The 9720-nt window shown below is 36.6% G+C and overlaps 1 pseudogene; it reads right to left on the bottom strand.

Annotated features, from left to right (window-relative positions):
- Positions 1–6564: 6564 nt before the first annotated feature.
- On the bottom strand, positions 6565–7140 carry LOC101616215 (annotated as a pseudogene).
- Positions 7141–9720: the final 2580 nt, after the last annotated feature.

The raw sequence follows: 9720 nt of genomic DNA, 5'->3' as shown, positions 1-9720 counted from the left end.
ACTTTCCTGAAGTTATTAAATACATGAGTTTCCCCGTCGTGTAACACTTCACATGCTTCTGAACCCTGGTTCTTTCCGAAACAGTGAGGAGACTAGTTACCTATAGATGTCTCAAGAATGCCTACTCAGCTCTAGGGAAAGCTGCCTGCCTGAGCCAGCAGTGCATGAAGAGGTTTATTAGGGAAAGGAATTGGATTTGATTGTTTTTTTTCTAAACACTGATTTACCAAGACAGTCCATTTTACTAACATTTATATTGCAGTACAACTTAATTATAGATTATTTTGCCACAAGGCAAACTAAACTGACGTAAAATAGAGTGGCCATTTACAATGAAGTATACATATCCATTCCCCATCTTCTCTTAATTGTTTTCCTATTTTATGTTTTTTAAAATTTTTTTTAAAAAATTTATTCATTTATTTAAGAGTGACAGACAGAGAGAGAAAGAGGCAGATAGAGAGAGAGAGAGAGAATGGGCACTCCAGGGCTTCCAGCAACTGCAAACCAACTCCAGATTTCGTGCACCCCCTTGTGCATCTGGCTAATGTGGGTCCTGGGGAACTGAGTCTCAAACCAGGGTCCTTAGGCTTCACAGGCAAGCGCTTAACTGCTAAGCTGTCTCTCCAGTCTATTGTTTTCCTATTTTATTTATGGTTTTAGGCACATATTCTTACAAGTACACAGAATTGTGTTCCTGGATTAAAAAATTTCAGAAAAATTAATTCATAAAATGAATTCATAGAAATAGATTACAATATAGAAACCATATGCAGTGCAAAATTTGTATACACACCCGTTAGTTTTACTCTGTTTATTTGGCTTTAGTAGTCAATTCAACCAAAGAATACCCAAGAGGCTGAAAAAAATAGCTTAGTGGTTTAAGGTGCTTGCTTTCAAAGCCAGTGGGCCCAGGTTCAATTTCCAAGCCCCCCACATAAGCAGCATAAGCATCTAGTGTCTGTTTGTAATGGCAAAAAGAGTTGGTGTGACTGTGCACACACATACACACATGTAAATTAATTAATTAATTGATTACAATTAATAATAAAATTTAAAAAGAATACAAAAATCCATAATCATGTGTGGTTGGTTTAGTCTGTGATTTATTTTCTTATACATCTTTGGAGTGAATTTCAGGAATTTTTCAAATGAAGGACATTAAACACATTCTTTCACCAAAACTTTAATTTTTTCTCTCTCTTAAACAAAAATGCCTGTCTTGATTTGCCCCTTACAATTAATAGCATTATAGTAAGTGTTATTGACAAAAATAAAATTTTGCCTTGAAATATAAAAAGGTATATAAATATAAAAAGTTATTGTATAGGTAAAAGAAATCTTGGGGCATATATTATACTTAAAGGCAGATGTTGAGTTTTTTTTTTTTTTCCCATGGAAGGGTCTCAATGTAGCTCAGGCTGACCTGGAATTCACTATGTAGTGTCAGAGTAGCTTTGAAGTCATGGTGAATCTCTTACCTATGCCTCCTAAGTGCTCGGTTTCTTAAAGTCATGTGCTACCATGTCCAGCTAAAAGTTGAGTTTTTAATTGTGTATCTAATACTTCTTTTGTTCATACTTGAAAATTTCTATTTAGATTGGTTTCTCAAAAGTGCATATCTGGGTGTGCCAATCATAAGAGAAAATAAGCACAGGATGGGAAATGAGTGTATTAATTTTATTTAAAAACCATCTTTTCTTTATTGACCAACCTTGCTTATTAGATAATGCTTACTGCAAAATAAGTAAAAGTATTCAATTGTGAATATGAAGTTATCAACTTTAACTCAAACCTGTCTCATTTGAACACCCTGCTTCACCATAATATAATTTCTTGGATTCCATTAAAGCACTGAAACGTTTGATGATAAGTTCAACTCATCATTAAAATTAGCATTTGGTTTATAGCATCAACAATACAAATTATGGGTTATAGACAGAATAAGATACAATCTACTCAATCTTGAGCCAAGGGTGAATACCTACCTGCGTCATGTAGAAACTCTTGGGAAAATTTATTATGATATCAGTCCATCAAGTCCTTAGCTGTGTGTTTAGCTGCATAAAATGCTTTTCATAAGAGAGCAAAACTAATAACAAGGAGCAACTGAATCCCTATATGGAAATTAACTACACTGGGTAATTCACAAGATAAACAGATAAATAATTCATGAAGATACCTACTAGGAAATTGCTATTTTAAAATTATTATCTATTTCTTTAAGAATCAGCAAAACAAACAAACAAACAAACAACCAAACAACCAACCAAACAAACAAGCAAAAAACTCATGAGGCCACTAAATGATGCCTATTCTTATTCTTATAGTGCATTCTACAATGACATTGCATTGTGTCTTCATCAAAGCACTGGCTTCCACATGCTTGGGTTTAATATCAAGTGAAGCACTTGCAGTCTCTTTGTGTGCAATTGCTCTCAGATAAAACAATGTAGAATTTGCACAAAATTTTCTATAGTGCCAGCTATTATTTTGTTGTTGTTGTTGGCACACATGCACACACATGTGCAGAAATTAAAAATAGACAATTTAATGATACAATTTCTTTGGACAAAGAAGAGCAAGTTGAACCCCAAATCAGTAGTCTGGAAGAAGTAACAAACTTTAGCACAGAAATTAATGAAATGGTAACCAAAACAGAAAAAAGAAAGGCAAAGAATCCATGAAGTAAATATTTGGTTCTTTGAAAAGGAAGAGAAAATTGACAAACCACCAGCCAAAGTAACAAAAACAAGAAAAATAAGACCCAAATTAGTAAAATTAGAATTGAAAATAGAAAATTATAGCAGCTAAAAATAAAATTAAGAAAGGGATTAGGATGTTACCTTAAACACTTATCTTCTAAAAAATTAGAAAATCAAAAAGAAATGGATGAATTTCAAGAAGTAGCATATGATCCACCAAAATTAGGTCAAAAAATTACACATAAAAAATAGATTTGTAACAAGCAGTGAGATTTAAGCAGGAAAAAAGCTTGTCCACTGAAAAATATTCTTGCCAGATAAATTCTTTGGAAAATTATAACAGAATTTAAAGGAAGAACTAAAATAACTTTTATTAAGAAATTCATAAAATAGAAAAAAAGAAGGAAGACTCCCAACCTTTTAATTTAACAAAGTTAGCATTAGCCTGATACCACGCCAAGATAGACACAACAGCAACTAAAGAAAATTGTAGGCCAATCTCCCTGATGAACATAGATTCAAAAATTCTCAGTTAAATACTTGCTCTCTAGGTTCAAGAGCACATTAAAACGACCCTTTCATCATGATGAATTTGACTTCATTTCAGACCTGCAAGGATAGTTAAACATACTCAAAACAGTGAGCATTATGATTTCATAAACAAAAATGTTCTCCTACTTTTTATAACCCTGTCCAGTTGAAGAGAGTATCCATGTATTTTGACTCATGAGGGAAACAGATTAAAGGGCTTGTGAAGTAGCTTTCTTATATTGATACTACCATAGTGTCACAATATGTTTAGTACATTTGAATTTTGAAATCTACTCAGTAATTAGAATTAAATATTTTGCTTATATAAAGTCCAACTTAAGGATTTCTCTTTGAATCTTTAATGCTAAACACATTCTTCTTTTGGGGCAGGTGATGTTTTTGTATAGCATGTGTGGTGTCTATATGTGTGTGTGGTATGCAGGAATATATGCCTCACACTGACACATAGGGAGGCCAGAAGAGGACATCAGATGTTCTCCTCTATCACTCTTCTACCTTATTTCCTTGAGAAACAGGCTTACTGACCATGGAACTCATTATTGTTGTGTCTAGACTGGCTGACGATGGAGCCCCAGTGATGCTTTTCCATTCTCTCCCCTTCAGTGCTGTGTTACAGGTATGTGTGGCCGTGCACAGCTTTTTATGTGGATGCTAGGAATTGAACTAAGGTTTTCATGCATGCATAACAAGTGCTCTTACCACTTGAGCCATCTCCTCAGTTTTAATGTTATTTCTTCTAAGGAAAATATCATGAAAATTTCATTAAAAATATTTCAAGTGGTAGCATAAACGTATTTATAATTTTCTTTGGTTGTATGCAGGCATATGTGCACATTTGCAGCATACATGTTGGTTAAAATGAGATCAGTTTTTTATGTTATTGGGAAAACCTACTCAAATACATATACTACAATAATATTATTCATATGTAACAAATGGTTTTGATTATACCTGAATTCAAGCTTATGAGTGGTAATAAGACAGCAGCTATAATAATTCAAAACCACATAGGCAGTATTCAGAGGTTTCTCTTATTTTCCAGTATTGTGTCATCTTAAAGCTTCCCAATAATACTATTGAAAAATCTATGAAAAATACAAATACATAAGAGATTGTTAGGCAGTAGTTATGTGAATGGCAAGAATAATAATGTTAGCCATTCTGTAATCAGGCAGTATACAAAAGCTGAGAGAACAAATAATTTCCTTCACTAGGCAACTAAACATTATTGTTTTATGCTTTAAGCAACACAGGTAAAAATGTACCGTTCTCTGAGCTTGTCTTTTAATCATTTTCAGTTTCATCACTATTTTCAGTGTTTCACAAACATAGCTGTTTAAAATAGAATTAGTTATTCTATAATCAGCTATGTTGACTCAGTTATGAGGATGCCATTTCTGACAAGGAGCAAATAGTGGGTATTGACTGCAGAAAATGGCCTTTGATTCAGTCATTCTGCTGTTGGCACCTTCCAAAAAGCTCCATCTACAAAGTCTTGATTGCTTGGTGATTTAGATGAAAGGCTTGTAGGGTATGCACACCTGCATTATTATTATTTTTTGATTTCTTGGGCTGATAATGAAACAAATTTCATCCATGCATGATAGAGGGCAAGAAAGTTCACTGGGAGCCAGTCAACTGAAGACTACCTCCTAACACAAACCACATAAAACAAAACAGAAAGAACGGGTGTAGTAGTTAATAGTGATTATCATCTTGACAGGTTATAGAGTCACATAATAAATCCTAAGCATGTATGTGAAGGAGTTTCTATATTAGGTTAATTGATGTGTCAAGGCCTACCTTAAACGTAGGTGCACCAATCCTTGGGCTTGTGTCCAAAATGAAGGAGGGTGAGGACGGTATAAGGACAGTGGAAGGAAGGCAATTGTGAGTGATAGTTAAGGTGTCAACTTGATCTGTTTAGTAATCCACAGAAATCCCTTTCGGGTGGGTCCCTGAGGTTGTGTCCAGGAAGGATTAACTGAAGGAGGAAGTCCTTCCCTCAGAGTTAGCCCTTCCCTCAGAGCAGGTGGCCCCTCTCAGAGGGGGACTTCATATAAGGAAGCTCTGGGTGAAGAGAGCCCTTCCTTCTTCCCATTTGGCTTCCAGAGCTGCTTGCTGCCTTCCAGCGTGGATTGAAAACCAGCGTGGACTAAAAACCCACGTGGATGGAAATGCAGTGGCTCCTCAGGAAGCCTCCAGGCCTTCTAGCACCATCTGCAGTGCCTGGCCAGGACTGCTGGGGCAGCTGGCCACGTGGACTGAGCAGCTACCAGGTTCCTTGATTCTTGGGCCTGCAATTGTTGTTGGACTACCATAAACTAATCAAATAAATTCCCCTTTTAAAATAATTTCTTCTAGCAGTTCTGTTCCTCTAGAGAACCCTGACTAATATACCAGGTTAAGACCTTCATCTTGATTTTAAATGGAAGTTAAAGCTATTAGAGAGTTTATGTGTGATATACTTAAAGGAGCTTAAAGAAGAAGATCTGCATATAAGTTGGTCACAGGAAATGATGTGTTCCATTTCTGTACTCTATAAGGACACATAGATTATACTTCAATGTGGAAGATGCTTGATGAATAAGTGAATAAAAAAATAAAAAATGATCAAATTTTCACTACTGCTCATCTTAGGTAAAAATCTGAAAGTAATTCCTTTAGTTATAAGGTAAAGACTAGAAGGAGGCAAGATGATTCAGGAATGATGAGAACAAACTTCAGGGGAACATAATACTATCTTGGTCTGACCTGGAGGGGATGGAAATGAGCCGATAAGGACAAGTATGTGGTTACTAAGAGGCTGGAATGCATGGGAATGAATATATCAGTGGTAAATAAAATGCAAGATGACAAGTACAAAGTTTCAGTCTTGGGCTGAAAAGATGACTCAGTGGTTAAAATCACTAGTTTTTAAAGCATTACAGCTGGGATTATTTCCCCGAGTACCTGTGTCAAGCTAATGGCTCATGCATCTGCAGTTCATTTGCTGTGGCAGGAGGCGCTGGTATGCCCATACTCTCTCTCTGTTTACCTCTTTTTCTCTCTTTCTGTCTTAAATAAATAGTCCTTTAAATACAAGGGCATTCCTGTCCTTTGCATGTATAATACAAATAAAAGTATATTGAACAAAATTAAGGCCCTTGTATTTCATAGCTCACTAAAGCTAAAGAAAGACTAGACTAGTTAAATTCTTCCCCAAAATTTCATTTTCTTCTCACCACTTCCAACCACTAAAATGATACAATCAAATATCATCTAAACGAGCATTATAAAATGTCTTTAAAAATGGCTTCTCTAAATATTATTTACTGGTACAGGTGATCTTCATGGCATGGAATTGGTTGATGCTAAACCTTACAAAGCATTGGTAGCAGCTCCAGTCTGCCCATCATTTTCAAATTTAACAAAAGCAATGCCATGCCTCCCAGGTACCAGTTGTACTTCCTGAAACCAGGGAACTGATTAAACTAAATGGACAGCGTGATTGTATTAGTATCTTCTGGTAAATTATTAAGGAATAAAACATAGTTTGGTGGTTAATTGGGGATCTAAGGGCTTTGTGTTGAATTTCCTTGGGCATTAGGTGAATTTGTTGCTTCCTGTATGGGCTTTTTATTGGCAGCTGCTTTGGTCTGTTCTATAGCTCTACCTTTCTTCCTTTCCTTGTCAGTAAAAAGGCTACAGACATTATATCAAAATCTGATTTTGCATATGGGATTCTAATTGGTTTACCATCAAATGGAAATCCCCATAACTGACTCAAAACGTTGTGAATGAACCCAGTTTCTTGACTATTACCAAGGCCAGCCCTCTCATCCTCATTCATGCTCTCTAAAGCTACAATTTCTACCATATAGCCAAATTGAGAAAACAGCATTCAAAGATCTCTTCAATTATTAAAAAATTGTCATTCCTATAATTAATGTAAATTATGATTTGGCCTAATATCTATGTTCAGATAAAATTCTTCCAATAGTTTGAGGACTGTGCCTACTCTTATTTCTGTCTTCTTAAAAGAATCTCTACAATGAATACCTCTGTGAAGCAGGCACTCAGTGGAATGAGGACCAGAGATGGAAAATAAGAATGTATAATCCAACGGTAATATGATCAATATGCAGTAGGTTCATACAGTGTGTGTGTGTGTGTGTGTATTCTACGTAAGAAGATGTATTGCAATTACCTTTGCATTGCTAGCACAAAGTACCCAACCAAAAGCAGCTAGTGGGAGGAAAAAGGTTTACTTGGGCTTATAGACTCAAGGGGGAAGCTCCATGTTTGCAGGGAAAACATGGCATGAACAGAAGCTGGACCTTACCTCCTGGCCAATATCAGGTGGACCAGGCAGCAGGAGAATAAGTGGTATACTGGCAAGTGTAAGCCTTCTCCCAACAACACACCTCCCCCAGCAAGGCTCCAATTCCCAAATTTCCATCATCTGGGGACCTCACATTCAGAACACAAGAGTTTTTGGGAGACACTTAATTCAAACCACCACGGGGCAGGGTGTCAGTTTATGTAAAACAATAATACAAGGAGGATTCAGTGAAGAGAGTTATTTAGGAGATGTATTCATTTAGACTTAATGAATAGGAAGAGTTGATAGCATGCAGTCAATTGTCTAGGCAATTTGAAGGACTGGGAGTCATACTGGGTAGATTGGGTGTCAGGAAATCAAGAGTATTTCATAGATTGCAATTCTTTTGAGAAATAAAGCTTGAAGTAATTAGCTCTGGGTGAGAAGAGGAGCAGAAAATTTGAAGAAGCTGACATAGCTTGCATGGCGTCTGGGAGGAGGCTGGGGAAACAAGTGCTGAAGTAGGCTGGCTCATAGTTCTTTGCCATTTTGCTTTCTGGAAGCACTTTCAATGTCTGGGTTGGGACACTTGGTGCATAGAAAAGTGTTTGAACATTTGCTGAAAAAATTTATATGTATTTGTGGTTGCAAATTGACCACACTACTATCTTAAGGCCAAAGAACAGGGACAAAATTACCTACTGGTTTGTATTTAAATGTTTTATTTATTTATTTATGTGTGCCTGGCAGAGAGAGAAAGAAGTGGATAGAGAGAGGGAGAATGGGTGCACCAGGGCCTCCACCCACTGTAAATGAACTCCAGACGTGTGCGCCCCCTTGTGCATCTAGCTAACAGGGGTCCCAGGGAATCCAGCCGTAAACTGGGATCCTTAGGCTTCATAGGCAAGTGCTTAACTGCTAACCCGTTTTTCCTGCTCCCCTACTGGTTTATATTTAAATCTGAGTTCCTTTATGCAAGCTGAAAACTGTTCTTGGCAGCTCTAAAAGAGATGGCTGACTCCAAGTGTTTGACTGTAAAGGACATAGACTTTCCTCCCCTCATTACAATTTAGATCCATAATGAAAAATAATGCACAAGTTTGCTATAGTTCCCATAGAAAGTCAGTATCTTTTGCAATCCTTGCCATCTTTAAGGCATTGCTGCCAAGAAACTCCCACATGTAAGAAGCTTTATCAGAGATTATCATTTCCTTGAAGAAAATGGCCACTCTGAAAGCGGTTTGTCTGGGATGGGTGGCAAAGATCCCATGGGCAGGAGTAGAAGCCTTTGGAAGAAGTAGATGTGTGAACCCTACATGCTTCCCAGGACCTGGACACAGATCACAGGCTTGAATCAGTTCCAAAACTGCCACCACTACTACAACTTGTCACCTGATTTGACAAAATTCACTTTTATTCACAACATCCATTAATTTTAACATGTCAACTTTTATTTCTCTACAAAATATAAGCACATTCATATATTCTGTTGGTATAGTAATGAGCTTCTCTCTTAAGTGCTGATCTTTTGCTTATTTTAGTAATACTCTTGGTAGTGATTTAATGACTGGCAAAAAAAATCTATTCAAATTCCTTCAGGAGCATAAATGTGGTTACATCTGATATATTAGTTCATTTCTACATTCTTCCCATTTTCCTGTTTAATTTATTTGTGTCCTTTCTTGCTTAGAGTATTTGAAAAACATTCTTCGAGCATTTTTTTTTTACAAATAACATCAATTTACATTCCAGATTGCATTATTACAAAAGTTCAAAACATTCCATATATTAAAAAGAAATATTGGGAACTGGAGGAATGGCTTAGCAGTTAATGTGCTTGCCTGCAAAGCCAAATGACCCAGGTTTGACTCCCCACGACCTGTGTAAGCTAGATGTACAAGGTGGTGCATGCATCTGGAGTTTTGTTTGTAGTGGATGGATGCCTTGGCATGCCTGTTCTTTCTTTCTTCCTCTCTATGCTTCTTTCTCTATCTCTCTCTGAAATAAATAAAAAAAAGTTAAGAAAGTAATATTTGGTTTATTTATTTGAGTGCTAGAGAGGGAGAGAGAATGGGCGTACCAGGGCCTCTTGCCACCGCAAAAGAACTCCAGATGTATGTGGCACCTTGTGCATCTGGCTTTACATAGGTATGGGGGATT

The sequence above is a fragment of the Jaculus jaculus genome, chromosome 12 (assembly GCF_020740685.1).
Source record: "Jaculus jaculus isolate mJacJac1 chromosome 12, mJacJac1.mat.Y.cur, whole genome shotgun sequence".
NCBI classification, from domain to species: Eukaryota; Metazoa; Chordata; class Mammalia; order Rodentia; family Dipodidae; genus Jaculus; species Jaculus jaculus.
The sequence above is the reverse complement of the archived record's forward strand: the minus strand, read 5'-3'. Positions and strand labels throughout refer to the sequence as shown.